The sequence below is a fragment of the Plectrocnemia conspersa genome, unplaced genomic scaffold (genome assembly GCF_051122295.1).
Source record: "Plectrocnemia conspersa isolate PC_06_02 unplaced genomic scaffold, ASM5112229v1 ptg000010l, whole genome shotgun sequence".
Lineage (NCBI taxonomy): Eukaryota > Metazoa > Arthropoda > Insecta > Trichoptera > Polycentropodidae > Plectrocnemia > Plectrocnemia conspersa.
Window position 1 is genome coordinate 8,334,224 of NW_028277174.1, and position 17,979 is coordinate 8,352,202.

Consider the following 17,979-nt stretch of genomic DNA (forward strand, 5'->3'; position numbering starts at 1 on the left):
GGTGCTTATTAGAAACTCTTAAATGTGCAATGGTGTTACAATTCATTCTAAGTCACTGTATTGTTTTTTCGATCGTGGTTGTGCTAAAAAATGACGCAATTTCAAGAACTGTTATCTGGTTATATGCCTAAACTAAAATCAACCGCTAGGCTAAGTTAATATTTTTTTAATAATTCAATAAAATTTAGGCAAAGTTATTAATAATCGATATAATAGTAGGTCTTCATTTGGGTTACCCTTCTTGAAGTCGTCAGTACCTGTATATGAAGGGTGCAACATATAGACGTTGTAATGTCTAGTTTTGTCATTGCGTTATTTATACAGACTTGCGGACCTGCCGTTTCCCCACCACGTACGTTGGTAGAGATCAAAAGAGCGTGACAACTAGAACCACGAACACCGTGTGTTGTATAGGTTCACGGATCACTTAAAATTGGTTTATGTATCGTGCCGCTGATATATTCTAGATATTATGACGCTTTTAACACGTATGCGCAATAAGTGCTTTCTCAAGGTCAATGAGTATTTTTAATATTTTAACTTAATGATTTTTCTGGTATTGAATATGTGTAAGTTATTTTTAAAATTACCATTGGAAAAAAATCGATTTGGAAAAAAAATACATGTTTTAGTTAGTTAAAACAAAAATTGAATCTACAATAATACAAAACATATTCACATACAATTTAAAAAATATATAAATTTAAACATATAATCGTTAATAAAATACAAGTCAATAAGATGTAATTGTTTATTAATATTTTATTAATATCTAGAATTTTAAAATAGAGTACATAGTTTTTTTACAACTGCTTATATGTGTATGTATATGTTATTCAGTAACTTTGAGTGTTTTTTGGTTTTTATCTGGATTCAATGTTGACAATGTTCGATCATATAATATAAATAGATCTATAAATTATCATTCTAAGCATTTTTCGAGCAAAATCTTTGATCAAGAGAGTTGCGAGAACTATCTATTCATTAATTAAATATAGAGTAAACAGACGCAGTTTTATTTAATTCGTTTAAGCTTATTACCAAATCATGAATCTGGTTGTCATTCCCTCTTGCAATCCATTATGTTAATAAACATATAAATATAGATCGAAACCTTAATTAAATACATTTCTAAAAGTCTACTGAAACGATTCCCAATGACTGAATATTTTATAAGAAAATGTTTATTAATTTATTGTAATTGAGATCTGCGTATTTAAATAATGTCAATGATTAACGGTATGTATTAAATATACACGGAGCAAAGTTTTCTGATTTAATAAATACTGTTTATTATTTTTTTAGCAATCATTTTTTTTATTTTTCATTAATATGTATTGATCCAGTATGACATTTATTAAAAATATAAATTATATACAATGTTATCAGACTAGTGTTTTTATACACTCATTTATTCTACATTGGCTGAAATATAAAAAAAATATATTAAAAAGGTGAGTAACTGAAACTGTGTTATAGTTTTATGCAATTTGAATAAACATCATTCGTTATAACAGAGTTTACTTTAATAAATACTAGGTAATTAATTTATTAGGAAATATTACTCGGTCCATGCGCAGTCTCCCCATCTTGGAACACAGACTCCATAACTATAGTAGCAATACAAATTGTTAGCTGGTTCTGCAACGCAACTTTTAAAATTATCTCCGGTGCTACAGTCCTTTATGTTAATTTTGTACTGAACGGTAAAATGGTCGACGTCAATCTGACTTTCAGGTACGGCTGATATAACTAGAATTTATTAATTTATTAATATTGTTAGACGTTAATTTTCGTCAAGTTTCTTCGTAAGTCCGTCGCTTAAGCCGCAGTGCCGAAATAACGTCCGTCTTCTACGGCGAGCGCCAGTCTATTCCACCCTGCCACCCTCTGACCATGACGCTCGCCCCCTCCCTTAGCCATTCCTTTGGGTTGCGCACGTCATACTTTTCGCCTTGCTGCTCCGTGGTGTAACAATCGTCCATCCTGAAATAATTAATGTCCACATTAATAGAATACCTAATTACTCCCACTTCTCAACCAGCACCATACACTTCTATCATCCGACTGGTCTGATGTCAGAGTTTAACTTTCCAACAGATCAATCAGATCCTGTCTCCCAGACCTATTGATCTCTGAATCAATCGAATCTCCTCCAGACGAATCTCCTGTATGGAAAGCTCCGCTCTGGTAACGTCGCAGGGCATCAACCGCCACGGTGGCTTTGAACCGTTTGTATCCTCTAACACCTTTGAGTGCAACAATTTGATACCTGTCGTTTCCTAGATCCTTAAAAATGTTGTAAGGACCATCAAACTTGCTGGCCACCTTTTGATTGATACCCTTTTCCCCTAGAGCTGTAGCTGCTTGACGCCATAGAACCAACTCTCCCGGCTTATACTTTGTTGCAGCCTTCCTTCGTTTGTCGTATCTCGCTTTCATACTAGCTGCTGTGCTTCGCAGAGTTTCAGCCGCTTTCAGTCGATTCGATTGCAATCGTTCTCGTCCCGCCTCAGCAGTGGTATCTCCTGTTGATAATCCTGCTAGTCGTCCGCTCTGGTAAGAAAACATCAGATCTGCTGGCGAAAACCTAGTGCTGGAAATAATGGTGTGATTAATGCCCCACACTATCTCAGATAATTGTTTATCCCATCTAGCTTCCGCACTTGCTGTTGCTGTAATAGCCTCGATAATGGTGCGGTTAGGTCTCTCAACCTGACCATTGGCCCTCGGAGTCGCTACAGCATTCATGACATGCTTAACCTCCTTCTCCTGCAAAAAATTAGTAAACGCTCTACTAGTAAATGCTAAGCCCTGGTCAGAAACAATACGCCGCGGATAACCAAATTCTGCAAACACCCATCGCAGATTTTCAATCACTTCAGCTGAACTCAGGGTGCGTGTGGGTTTCACAATGGTATATTTTGTGAAACCATCTACTATCATTAACAGATAACTATTTCGCTTCACACTTTTCACAAAGGGTCCTAAATGATCTATATGCACTGTATCGAAAGGAACCGCTTGCTTCTCATAAGGATGCAAAAATCCTTCTCTGCGCCCATAATCACCCTTTAGTCCAGTCAAATAAGGCGAAATAAAGGCTAAACCTCGGAATGAAAGATACCAAGCTGAAATTTTGCACAGACCTTCGTTTTGATGTTCTAAGGACAGGGTGAAAAGTCTCATAAAATATCGTGTCTGCTAATCAAGATATCAAAGGTCAAAGGTCACAAAATTTGTTTTTTTGCAAATATCTCGCGTTTTATGCGTTTCACGTCATTAGATGCTTAACAAAACTTGTAAAGCATAAAATTATCTACAAGTTTAATTAGTATATTTGTTTTGTATCAATAACCGTTTTTGAGATATAACGCGAAGAGTGGGAGGCGTACATCCGTTTATAGAATCCAGCGAGTATTTCTACCTGCTTAACTTGGTATAAGCTTTGAAAAAGTAAACAATCGTGAAAAAAGTGGCCTCGGCAAGTCGTTTGAACCATAATTTTATTACTTTCTTTATTGTATTATTAGGAATTAAAAATTAAATATTGCTCGACAAGAAATTTGTGCGAAAAAATTGAAAGAGTTGAGAGATGTCCTTACGGAGTATGTACCAGATGATAAGATCATTTCCAAATTAAGAGAAAAATATTTAACTGATATTATAATTATAACGAAGATTGGATCATTCCCTGTTTTTTCTTTTCGCGATGCTCAACCTTAAGTTTTATCCATAGCTAGGTATGAAAATAAAAAAGGCACTTCGGAAGAAGAATACTTGCGCGTAGTGGAAGCTGCTGCGGCGATTATTAGAGAAGATATTCGATCTTCTGTTGTTGAGACCAAGTCTTATCCGCCCCCCGAGTAAAATATTAATGAAGAAATTCCGAAAACTTTATTACATTTTCTGCAAGAAGCTATTATAAAGAACAGAAAAGGAAAGACGGGGCATTTTAAAACGAAATACACAGCTATAAGTCATGCTATAATGACTTCCATACGAAAACGGTCCTTTTCTTCGCAGTTATTAATAAAACTTGACAAAACATCCAAAAAGACTTTTGGATGTTCCATCATAGTCAAGTGCCTTAGTACAGTATGCAGCAGATAATGCAGAAAAATATTTATACTCTTGATGGCTATAATACTGTTCATATAATGGGAATGATAAAAATTATAACTCCAAAATCTGAAGTTATATCTGATGACCGCATAAAGAAATTTACAACAAAACCAAGTGCAAAGGAGCTAGCAGCACTATCACATATACCCCTTTCAGTGTATGAAAATCATGTCGTACCCGGATTGAGCAAGAGATTCAAGTTCAAAATTTTAATGATGTAGAAGAACTAACCGAACAAATATTTAATGTAGTTGATTTGTTGTGGAAGTACGGAAAGTGGAAAAATATCTCACCGTTGCCAGGGTGGAATGGATTTATTGAACAACTTACAAAAAACAATGAGAACTTTGTAACTTCTCGGATTCTGTTTCTTACTTTTATTCATCATCCTGTGAGTAATATGGACACAATTTACACTACATTACAGTATGCTATAAACACTGCCAAGAAACATGAACAAAGAACATGCTTAATAACTTTTGATCAGCCGTTGTACATAAAAGCACGTGAAATCGTAGCAGCTTCAGATGCTAGCTCAGACTTGTCCAGAGTAGTTGTGAAACTAGGAGGCTTTCATATGCTTATGTCTTTTATTGGATGCATAGGGTATATAATGAATGGAAGCGGAATCAAGGAAGCTCTCAGTACAATTTATGCATCGAATTCTGTCGACAAAATGTTGGATGGTCCCGCTTTTGCAAGAAGTATCAGAGGCCATACGTATTACTTTTTGCATTATCGATGATGATTTTTGAAGATATGGAGATTGAAAGTTATAATGCTTTAGATGGGTTCATTCAGCAGATAACAATTTGCGATGTTTTCTACGAAACTGTGGAAGAATGTACAGGTAACTCTGGCTCCGTAGTTTACATAGCGTTATCCTATAAACGGATGCGCGCTTCCCACTCCCCGCGCTATATCTCGAAAACCATTAACCATACGAAGAAATAAATTAAAACAAACTTGTAGAAAATTTTATTTTCTATAAGTTTTGTTAAGCATTTAATGACATGCGACGCAAAAGAGGCGAGATATTTGCAAAAAAAAACGATTTTTATGACCTTTGACCTTTAATATCTTGATTAGCAGACACGATATCTTTTGAGACTTTTCACCATATATTTAGAACGCCAAAACAAAGGTCTGTTCAAAATTTCAGCTTGTTATCTTTAATTCCGAGGTTAAACCCTTATTTGACTGGACTACTTAGCATATGCACAATTCATACATGCTGCTGTATATTTGCGCACAAACCTTCTCATCCTAGGAAACCAATAAGTTCTATTTATTAGTGATAAACATCTGTCAAACCCTGGGTGACCAATCTCATCATGATGCTTACGCAAGAGATTGAACTTTGCCATTGCAGGAACATAAAGACGGTCTCCGAGAGCGGTCTTACGATATAGACGACCGTCCTTTACTATAAATTCCTTCTTAATATGCTTGTCAGCTTGTCGATGCTCTAATGCTCTGATAATCTCCTGAGCTTTTTCGTCCTGCAATTGTACTAATAAAAACCAATCTGCCTCAGTACCGTCGATCAGATTGACAGTTGTAGGATTCTGACTCAAGGCATCCACATGTCGCATCTTCTCACCGGGACGATATTCAACCTCCATATCGTACTCTTGAATGACTCACCACCATCTAGCTATACGAGGCACTAAATCTCGTTTCAGCAAAGTAGCCCTAACTGCCGAGCAATCAGTAATCACCTTGAAATGTATACCCAACAAATACACCCTAAATCTCTTTACAGATTCTACCACAGCTAACGTCTCAAGTTCATAGCTGTGATACATGGATTCAGCTTTTGTTGTAGCTCGACTAAAGTACGAAATAACCTTCAGCTCGCCCGTCTCCTGTAACTGAAGTAAAATACCACCCAGGCCCAATTTACTGGCATCGGTATGCAATTCAGTCACAGCCGTGCTGCGATACGACGCCCAAATTGGTCTGCCCACTAAGTGACGTTTCAGCTCCTCGAAAGCGTTTCGTTCAGCGTCGCTCCATGTCCATTCAACATCTTTCGCCGTGAGCTGAGTTAGGGGCCTTGCTATAATCGCAAAGTTTTTCACAAACTTACGAAAGTAACTTGCCAAGCCGATGAACTGTCTCACAGTGTGTACGTTAGTCGGTGTAGGAAAATCAGACACTGCTTTGGTTTTCCTTTCGCCAGGTCTTATTCCCTCACCGCTTATCTCGTGCCCTAGATAAGAGATAGAACCTTTCAAAAAGGAACATTTATAAATGTGCAACTTGAAGCCAGCCCGTTCAATCAACGTCAGCACACGTTCCAACAGAGATAATCCCTCCTCCACAGTTGCCGAAGGGATTATAAGATCATCCATATAGGCCAGAATTTCCTCATGCTGCATTCCTCCCAGAATACTGTTTACAATTCTTTGGAACACCGCTGGCGAATTAGCCAAACCAAACGGGACGCGCAGATATTCGTATTGCCCGTCCGGCGTGATAAACGCTGTTTTATGGATTGAACCGGGATGCATTGGAATCTGATGATATCCCTGTGCCATATCTAACGTTGTGAAATAAATTTTCCCACCTAAGCGATCTAAATGGTCAGAAATCAACGATAATGGATACCTATCCTTCACTGTGGCAGCGTTTAATGCCCTATAATCTACACACAACCTAAAACCACCGTCCTTTTTGTTAATCAACACAATAGGACTCACATAATCTGACTGGGATTCTCTGATGACTCCGCTGTCCAACAAACCTCTAACCTTTTCCCTAACCCTTTGTCTTTCCGCATAAGACAGACGGTAAGGCCTATAGTATACCGGAGTATCGTTAGCGAGTTTGATCTACATCTCACCCAAGTGAGTTAATCCTAAATTACCCTCACTGGAAGAGAAACAGGACAACTTACTCTTAAGGATTTTCACCAATTTCTTCATTTCGTCATCTGCAATATCCCCCACATCAAGGTCAGAATTATGAATTGAAACAATGGTACTAACGGTTGTTGTAGTCTTAGCTAATTTAGGCTCTTTAGAGTTGCGCTGCTCTGCATTTCGTCGGTCTCGCCACTAGTCGTCCCGCCTTCCAATGAAGCTCTTCGCTGCCCAGGTTTGTCATCTTTATTCTCACGTCTGCCGACGCTTTCAGTATGCCACTGGGGATTGCAACCAAGGATCGGCCGTCCTCGAACACTTTAGCTCCCATCTCGTACTCTTCACCAGTTTGGGCTTGGTTTATAGTGACTCTTATCATCTCAGTGACTCCGGCTGGAATCGTCACATCCTCAGATAATGAGACACGGTGCCTTGTGTCTTCAGCCTCTAGAGATAGTTGCTTAAATATGTCCGCGACGTCCCCTTCCTTGATCAGGACCGCCTGGTCGCCCCTTACCACCAGTGACACTCCATCCTCCGCTAACGCCGGCTGACCTAGAATCATATCCGTATTTGAGATATCACAATGAGTAACCAGCGCCTTCATATTTATGTTGACACCATCAATAGTCAGTATAAATTTGGCTAGCCCATCTGCTCTCCCAAATCGCCTCCAAAACCTCGGAGAATAGTTATCTGCGGCTCTACCTCTAGCTCCAACCGAGTCGCACAATTTGCTGCCAACAAATTATGCTGACATCCTGTGTCTATATATACATTTACATCACGACCGTTCACCTGCCCTTTTCTCCTGTAAATGAGATCTAAGTCTGTACTCACCAGCCTGACGTTCACAGCCTTGCTCACCTTTGAGGGCTGCTGAGTTGGAGGTTTATTTTGAGGACAAACCGATGCAGTGTGTCCTCTCTCTCCGCAAGTCAAACACCTAGTCCTCTTTGGCTGGGGACAGTCCTTGCTCAGATGGTTGCCAAAGGTCTGGCAATTGTGACATCGGACTCCCCTTTTTAGACGTTCCTGCTCCGGCTTATCCTCAGCTTCCTCGCTGGGGCTCTTCCTCCTCGGCTTCCAGCTGGTGGGCCTAGTCCTATACCGCTTTTCCCTGGAAGGCCCTGCTCTGGATGACTCTACTCTGGAAGTCTCTGCCTCTCGAAAGTTCCTGATCTTGGGCGACTTATAAAAGTCCAGTCCGATCAAAAACTTCATATATAAAGAGTCCGGAGTCGAACAACGACATGCCAATGCGTTCGCTTTAAGTTCATCCGGAATCCCATCTATGATGCAGGACACCGCCCAACGTCCCGATAAATAGCACTGGTCACACAATGCCAATTTATCGTCGTAGTATTCGGTCATCGTCTCTTTGGAGCTCTTAGTCCGGGCCATTAGCTTCTTGAGCAACGCCGCTGGTTCTTCTCGTAGTTCGAAAGCCCTCTGAAGTCGAACTTTCCACTCCTCCCAGGTCAAGTCGTAGCGTTGTAGACGATTGTACCATCGCTGAGCCGAGCCCCGCATCTTATCCTGCAAAATACACGTTTTGTTATAATCAGTCTAGCCATGAATCTGCCCCATTCAGTCCACAGTGGTCAGCCAGTGATCTACTCGAAATGTAGGGCACTGTGGATCGAATGGTTCGAGGATTCCGCTCGTCTCCGACGCTTGATAACTACAATGCCCTGCACTTGACGCGTGAGACACCTGCTCGGTCTCCTGACGTCTACGTTTAGCCGACTCCGGCCTTATTACCCTCTTGGGGCTCCGGTGTCGGCTAGTCCGCCGGCTAAACCACGACTCAGCCTGCTTCATGAGTCGGGTTTTCAGCGCTTGGGCGTCGTCACGGTCACTCGCAGCATAGCTCGAGTCGCTCTCTCCGTGACTCTCCTCCGCGACATCCATCTCCAAGATATCGTCTGACTCCTCCCCATATATGCAGCTCGAGTTGCTGCTGCCTCTCCGCTTGGCTCCGGCGTTTTTGCTCCTGCTGCCTCCAGCGCTCCCGCTCCGGATGGTTACAGCGCTAACTTTAGCACTCGCACTCCGGGCTGCCTCAGCGCTCCCACCCCGGATGGTTCCAGCACTAGCTCTAGCGCTGGCACTCCGGGTGGCCCCAGCGCTCCCACCCCGGATGGTTTCAGCACTAAATTTAGCGCTCGCACTCCGGGTGGCCCCAGCGCTTCCACTCCGGATGGTTCCAGCACTAACTCTAGCGCTCGCACTCCGGGTGGCTCCAGCGCTCCCACCCCGGATGGTTTCAGCACTAACTCCAGCGCTCGCAATCCGGGTGGCTCCAGCGCTAACTCCGACGCGTTCAGGCCGGATGCCTCGCGCCCCTCCTGCACTGTTGACGCTGCCCACGCTTTCACTGTATGCACCGCCGACACTCCCGCTACCGCTTTTGTTGTTAGCCGCCATCTTGTTTATTTACGCGTCCCTAGTAACAAAGGAAATATTAAATAAACGTTTACGTAAATACTCCCTCGACAGTCCTGAACGACGCCCAAGTCGCCTGATCCCACTTCTGATTTGTTAGACGTTAATTTTCGTCTAGTTTCGTCGTAAGTCCGTCGCTTAAGCCGCAGTGCCAAAATAACGTCCGTCTTCTACGGCGAGCGCCAGTCTATTCCACCCTGCCACCCTCTGACCATGACGCTCGCCCCCTCCCTTAGCCATTCCTTTGAGTTGCGTGCGTCATACTTTTCGCCTTGCTGCTCCGTGGTGTAACAATATTGTTAATTTAATTGTATATAAAAATTGTTATTAATTAAAAAAGCATAAATAGATTATATTCATTAAAAAGCATCACTTTACGAAAATCCGAGTGGCAAAAGTTCTGCTGTGGATGAGCCATCATACACGAGCAAGAGTTTGTCAACTTTATATACGCAAACAGTACCCAAAATACGCGAACTATAGAGTACATTTTAATCGTGATTGTTTTAACTTATTGTTGTTGTGCTCCGCTCAAGCCGCATACTAAAACTGGTTAAATTTGTCTTGTATTGTTATAGGCAAGTTGAATTGCTTGACTGACTGCTGCCACCTGTTGCTGTAATCTAAAAAAATAATAGCTTTATATAATGTATCTGGTTACGATTAATTAAACGCATTTTACAAAACCTATTGTTTAAACATAAAATAAATAGTAATTATTTTAAATCATCGTGGCAAGTCGTAGTTAAGCAAAACCGAAAGATGGTGTTAATAGTAAATAAAAATATTTACTAGTTCATTATTATTGAATTTTACAAATTTTATTTAATAATCATAATTGCACTAATATAATTATAGCTTTATTACAATTTTTATTTTATGCATTTCAATTCCCTAATAGAACATATCTTAATAAATTGTGATTATATTTTTTAATTTAGTTTCTAGAATTCTGCTTTAAAACAATGTTAAAAATTATGATTAATTATACTAATAATATAACTTTCTCACTTTAACCTTAATAAACATAAAATTAACATTATTAAATTCAATTTATTTTTATTAGTTTACAAAATAATTCAATTTTTTACTCTGCAGTGTGAAGAAAAATATACTTCGCATAATAGTTTAGATATCTCGTATTTCAAATTATTTTTAAAGTTAATATTTAAGTTACAGTAAGATATTTTGTTCAATTTTCCCTTTTGTAAGGAATTCCTTTGAAATCTAAGGGATCTTGCAGGGTCTAATTTTACATAAACTTAAAACAATAAGCGATTTATTAAACCAAAATCATCTTATCGATTTGAATAATATGTTTTGAGAATTAAGTGTGTGATTTTGCAGTCAAATAAACGCCGGAAAACTGGTAACACGGTATTTGTAAATATTTATAAATTACTACCAGTGGCTAAATATTTTTATCATTTATTCATTTTTTTAATTTAAGTAATTATGAAACGTAATCGCACAGAAAAACGGCTACAAACAACCATACCGAGGGAGCGGCTAAAGCTGGCTGCAGCGCGGGCTGTCTTGCGTACTCGATACGCGTACGCCGTGAATTGTTTATCGGGAATTGAATTGGTCGCGCATGCGTACTATACCTTTAGCCGTTAATCATACTCGTGTTTACAGTCGTTCGCTTCATAAGATTCCCATTTCGTCTGGACGTACCGTTACACAAAATAGCATGCTTTATCTCTTTCTTCGTTTCATGCGACACCCTTCCCACTTTTCTCTCTCGTCAGTCCTGGATTGTTAAATGAATAAATTTGATTAACCCACAATAGCACTTACTTTATTCTATAATTTTGCTACTTATATCTGATTTTTTTTAATTTGCGCAGAATTTCAACGATCTTTTAAATAAATAGAATTAATATAGTTATTATTAAATTTGCTCCTACTAATTTTTGTTTACAAAAGCAATAAAATATTTGTATTTATTATATGAAAAGAGCATTATTGTATAATAAAAATTAAAATGAAGCTCAGGGTAACACCCCCACGGTGTATGGCTAAGAGGCAAATAGTAGTGGATTCTAATTAAAATGTAACGGTATATCGTCGACCTTTATGGGGAATCTTATAATGGCAACCGTTCATGCGGTTGATGTTTTGAATCTGTGCGTGCTTTTATCTGCTCAAAATAGTTGTTAGAATGGCCTCTAAATTATAACAAATTGTGCAGATGGTTGAATCTCCCACAGTTTTATAAGCTTAAGTGAACAACCGTCGTGTTTGTCATTTACAAATACACAGCAGTTGACTAAGATTTGATTATTGAGTATTGCAAAACAACAGATTATCGACAATTCTAAAAATGTCGTTGATCAGGTGATTCACTATTATCTTTTGACCTTTACGAACTACTTTATCACGTGGTTCGTAAAGATCAAACGATGTGACAATAAAACAATAGTAAGTCTGATTACGTGTAAATTATTATAGTAATATATTAATTTTAAATAATTTAGCTTCAGTCTCATGTTTCAGTGAAACATCTCAACAGCTGAAGCTATGTAAATAGTATCAGCTCGTAAAGAAATATACAGATAATGTTTATTTAAGTTATTGATTCAAGATACATATTACATAAATTCGCATTAATATAATTGTATTTTATAATATTTATTTATAGTATAAAGCAGAAAAATTGTTTACTGAAGCATCAAAAACTCTCGTACGACAAGCTCTGGCATCATAAAATTTGCACAGCATATTATGTCTGGATTTTTTAGGTCAATTATTTTTATCTTTCAAAATTATTTTTATCATGAGCCACGAAGCCTAAAAGTATTCATTACAAGACGCCATACATCATAACATAACGTAAAAAAATAATCAATTTCTGAAACTGGGACGCAAAAAACTGTTTATTATTTTGCAAATGAGTTTTATTCTGTACTAATAACTTTATTTGTACATATATTTAATCATTCTATACTTAATTCTGTCTTGTTCCATTCGGTACTTGCGAGATTAGCCGTTGATTTTAAAGATGAAAAATAATACATTTTATTCTTTTGTATTATTGTTATAATATTATTTTCATGAAATGTGCAACAATGAAATATCTATTTCCCGTAATTTAATTTTAAGTAATTCATTATTTTTTTTGTTATACAAAAATGTTCTTTGTATAAAAAAAGGAAATAACTACCATGCATAAACAGGCGAACAAATCCAAGTAGGCCAGTTTGATTTTATCAGCAGCAGCCAAAGTATTCAAAATCATAATTCGTCTAAGTCTGGTTGTCTGTCGTCTCGAATTGTGCGATCGTCTGCTTTTTATGCGTGTGATTGTCTCTGAGCAATTTTTACATCGGTAGACACATTGTCTATGTCATAGTTTACGCAAAAAATGGTAGTTTTTATTATGCTCAATGAGCGGTTAATGGGCGGATACTGATTGAGAGATAAAATCTCCGAATATTATAAAATATATTGGCACTATTATATAATTGTTACGCAATTGTGATATTAAGTATGTTTTTATAATTATAAAGCCTTTTGATAAAACGCGTTGCTATTTTCTTTTCTAAATTGTAGTTTGAATCACCTTAGCGTTAACTGCATATCTGGATGAACCTCTCACAATTATGTTTTATTTTCATTTTGATACGTGCATTGCTTCTAAAATTGTTGTATAATATACTGATATTTATATATGTATATATATCACTTATTTTAAATGCTCATGTCAAGCAATTTTAATTTGAACAGAAAAATGTTTAAGAAACCTATTAAAAGTGCGCTATTCTCTCTGCTTTATTAGACTTTCCTGCGTGACACATGATGAAAGAGGAGGACTTTTTGAAAGCACTTAAAATCGATTTTGTAGAAAGGCTTGAAACATGTTGTCTTAATTTTTTTTATAGCAGTTTTGAACAGATTCTATGAAACGTTTCGAGCGTCTCAAAAAACGAATGACAGCGCTTTGGTGCGGGTTACAAGTGTATCCGATATTTTAAGCTACTGCTTTGCTTATCTGAATCACATTGCCAACTGTCTGTCGCTTTTAGATTTTTATTAAAAATTAACTGAGATTCTAAGGTTTCGCATTTCAACATCAATAATAAATTAGACATGTAATTTGTTCAAGCATATAATTTTATTTACATTGTTTTTTGTATTCCGTCCTCAATCCTCTGCGCTCTTCACTGCTGATGTAATACCATCTTCTATTTCAATTGCACGAATATATTCTTGCAACATCACCGTCAACGGCACCTGACAAAACGAATTGATAATTTACACATCGATTAACATTAAATTATAATAATAAATCACCTGAAAATAGACGTGTTTCGCCGACTCTCATGCCCAACCCGCACATGCCGGCATGTTTTTCAGTTAGCACTAAGGATTCCAATCCCGGGGCAAAATATTGATCCCGGGATTTTGCTATTGCAATTAGTCGATCCCGGGATCCCGGTACCAGTCCCGGGATAATTTTCATGTAATTTTATCGATAAAAATAATTTAAAATTAATAATACAATATATTTTTACATCTGTTTTTTATAACGTACAATGTATAAAGTAAGTATAATTTTAGTCTTGGGCCTAAAATAGACAATAATATAATAAAAATAAAAAAGGGAAGGTCTTATATATTTATTTGAGAAGATAAAAAATGAACTTTTGACAATGTATGTACATATGTACATTCATAGACCCAATTAATGGAAAACATTATTTTGAATAAAACTCACGAAGTAACATCAAAGCATCAAGCGTTTCATCATTTAGCCTTGATCTGATTTTGGTTCCTAAGCTGCCTGCTGCTAAAAAAGCACGTTCAGACTAGAGTCTCCAATTCGAGTAATCGAGTACCCGATACTCGAGTATACTTGTCTATTTTTCAAGTACTTGATAATCGAGTATTTTGAAAATTACTCGATTAATACTCAAAATTAAAAAATTTTGAAATATTTCAGAAACAAAAATAATTTTAACTCGGTCCGGTAAAGGTTAACGCCTTGCTTTTATTTGGCGTTTATGCCCGAAGTCCCGAGTTAGAGCGGTTACTATCAGGTATAATTTTTTCATAGTTCCATAGTTGCATAGTTCCGGTCGTCGGCTATGTTAGTGGGTACGACGGAGAAATTTCTTTTGTGTTTCCTGTTCGACAGTCCCGACTTATCTAATTTATGGCAATGAACAATATGAAATATCAACAAAAAAATTTTTAGGTTTTATGACCATGCAGTTGTAGCGTAAAGTGTTGTCAATTGTTTATACTGATCCCTCAGCTTAAAATATAAATCAAAACAATTGTGTGTTTTAAAGGCATTTAAAGTAAAGTCAGTTCTTTGCGAACCGTTTAGCTCTAGAGCAGTGTTTCCCACGGTGGGGCGTACGCCCCACCGGTGGGGCACCACGCCTCAGAGGTGGGGCACCACGCTTCAGAGATGGGACATCACGCTTCAGAGATGGGACACGTCGGAAATTATCAAATATTCCACATATAAATATAATTTGCTCGTTCACGACTAAATATACCCACGTGCGTAGGATTTCTTAAAATTTGGATTTATACCTGCTGGGCATGACGAATGTCTACCTTTTTGTCTTATGTGTGAGAAATCCTTTACCAATGAAACAATGAAACGAGGTCGTCTTGAAGCACATTTGAAGGCGAAACATAGTACTCATATTAATTCAGATATTATTTTCTTTCAAAATCTTAAAGAAAAATTTGGAAAACGAACAACATTAACAAATCTATATTGTGCACAAACTGCAAGTATTGATCGTAGTCTTGAGGCTAGTTACCAAATTTCATTGCTCATCGCTAAATGTGGAAAAAAATAAACTATAGAATAGGATCTAATCAAGCCAACAATATCAGCATTTCTTAAAACAGTTCTACAACAAGATGACAAACTCGTGAAGGCTATGCCCCTCAGCAACACTACTGTTTGCAGAAAAATAGACGAATTGAGTGAAAACGTTGAAATCCAACTTGTTGAAAAGCTGAAAACAAGAAAATTTTCACTACAAATGGATGAATCAACTTTGAGAGACAGTGAAGCCGTGTTGCTAGCTTACGTAAGATATATTGATAAAAAAAATTTGCAGAAGAAATGTTATTCTGCAAATCATTAGAAAGTACCACTTCCTCCAAAGATATATTTAATAAACTAAATTCAGATATGACTGTGGTGCATTGTGTTATTCACAGGGAAAACTTGGTGGCTAAATACATTTCACCTGTTCTAAATGAGGTACTAAATTCCGTTATAAAGTGTATCAATATGATTAAAACTAGTGCTAAATCTGAGCGTCTCTTCAGGCTATTTTGTGAAGAACAAAATGCGGAACACGTAAGACTGTTACTTCACACTGAAGTAAGATGGCTCTCAAAAGGAAATTCCTTAAAAAGATTTATGGAATTATTCGATACCCTTTGTGATTTTTTAAGCAACCGATCTGATATGAAGTTTTTGATGACGGTCGACGGTAAAGCATTTGTAAGCTATTTAACTGATATATTTGAAAAATTAAATATTTTAAATAGCCAACTTCAAGGATCGGAGAAAACACTTGTCGATGCAAAAGCAAAGATATTTGCATTTCCCACTTTTATCATATTATCTAAAAAAAATATTTTCAACAACAATTTTGAAAAATTTTACTGGCTCCAAAAATGTGAAGTGACTGATAATGCTAAACGTGTTATTTTGGACCATCTGCAAACTTTATCAACTGATTTTAAATAACGATTTGCTGATTTAAAAGAGATACATTTTCCAGCTTGGTTGACACAACCAATGCTGGTAGATTTTCAAATGAAAATTTGTATGAAGAACTTTCGGAAATGCTAAATTAGCTAGATCAATGTACGTAAAAAGCGCAAAAAGCAGGTAAAAAATTTTAAACATTTTTACACAACTGTCTAAACATACGTATACTCGTATAACTGTTCAAATGAACAGGAAAATGTCAAATGACAGATATGTCTTATCTATCAGTACAAAAAATAAGCTATCTGAATTCTAACTATTTTTGATAAAAACTTTGATTTTATTTTTTTAACATAAATAATTAATATTTATATTATACATATAAACTATTATTTACATGAATTTTTTTTAAACCTTTACCGATATATATATATATATATATATATATATATATATATATATATATATATATATATATATATATATATATATATATATATATATATATATATATATATATATATATATATATATATATATCTGTAAAGCTTTAAAAAAAATTCATATTATTATAAGATATATATATATATATATATATATATATATATATATATATATATATATATATATATATATATATATATATATATATTATTATATATATTATAACCACACGTTATTATACAAACACTGATGCAATTCTTCAGTCCTGAAATTAATATATTTATATCATATCAAAAATTTAGAATACTTCGGCTTTCAACTGCAGTTGTTCCTAGTCCTCAAATCAGCTGGGCATATGTCATTAAATTTGCTATTATAAGGATCACAAGTTTTATTATTGTCGCAATAGCGTACCTAAAACGTAGATTAGATTAATTAGAACATATAAAAATTGTGAACAGGTGCAAATGCTTAATATGTATTATGTTGCTAAGAAAATAATTACAGTCTATGATCTGCAAATTTAAATATATTTTTCTTAGCTAAAAAACAACTTTATTAATCAAAATAAGCACTATTAAAATCGACACATTTTAGATTTATTTCAGTGGTGCTAAATTTGTCTAGAGTAGATGTAACCACGAATTGCACTTTTGGCAGAAGCTTGGTTAATAAAAACTTTATTACCCAATAAAAATGTATCATTATGCTTTAATAAGCGAAAATATACTGGCGATATGTCTGGTAATTATTGTGGATTTTATAGTCCAATTCGTTACAATTTTGTAGGGTCGATCATGCATTGTCGTGTCTTTTGATCGTATAATTCGGATACTAGACGTCACAGTTTTTGGTTTATTTTATTAATTTCTTGACAATAACTCTCATTATATGTGTATTGCGAAATACATGAATAATAAAATATTGCTCTTATTTGCTTATTTTCCATATTTAATTTATTAGCATACATTGAAAAAAAATATATTAAGAAACCGAATTTGCTTTTATTAAAATATATATCAAAAAAAACTCTTTGCCACATTTTTTGCCACAGAAATGTAAATCAGTTCTTTTTCAGCACTTTTAGTCTTTTTTAGCAGTAAGAAAATAATTAGGACATATAAGGTCAACGCATAATTATATATAATAAATAAATGTTTCCCAAAATTATCGCAATAAATATTGTGTTATTTTGGGACACCCTTTTTTCAGTTTATATTTTGGTTTTATCTAAAATATTTTATTAATTTGAAAAAAAACTATTTTGTGAAACTGTCACATATTAAATAAGTGATAAAAATTTAGGTTACGGTACAAAATTATAAGTTCTTAATACCTTTAAATAATACATGAAATCCCTTGTATCATTCATCTCAATCAACAGGTAGATAATTTTTGTTA

The 17,979-nt window shown here is 35.9% G+C and overlaps 2 protein-coding genes across 25 annotated transcripts in view; one reads left to right on the forward strand and one right to left on the reverse strand.

The window, feature by feature from the left end:
* Syn (synapsin) overlaps positions 1–17,979 on the forward strand; it is a 138,892-nt gene that overhangs the window by 54,828 nt on the left and 66,085 nt on the right. The window lies entirely within an intron of this gene.
* LOC148230545 (metalloproteinase inhibitor 3-like) overlaps positions 1–17,979 on the reverse strand; it is a 35,289-nt gene that overhangs the window by 7,246 nt on the left and 10,064 nt on the right. For 21 of the 24 annotated variants that reach the window (XR_015811014.1, XR_015811009.1, XR_015811012.1 and 18 more), the window contains 2 exons: positions 13,566–13,676; positions 258–10,063 (listed from right to left, as the gene is read on the reverse strand). The gene's annotated coding sequence lies outside the window, so the exon portion shown is untranslated. Of the gene's footprint in view, positions 1–257; positions 10,064–13,565; positions 13,677–13,736; positions 16,513–17,979 lie in introns of those variants that run through there. The other 3 variants (XR_015810993.1, XR_015811013.1, XR_015810992.1) reach the window with 3 other exon arrangements.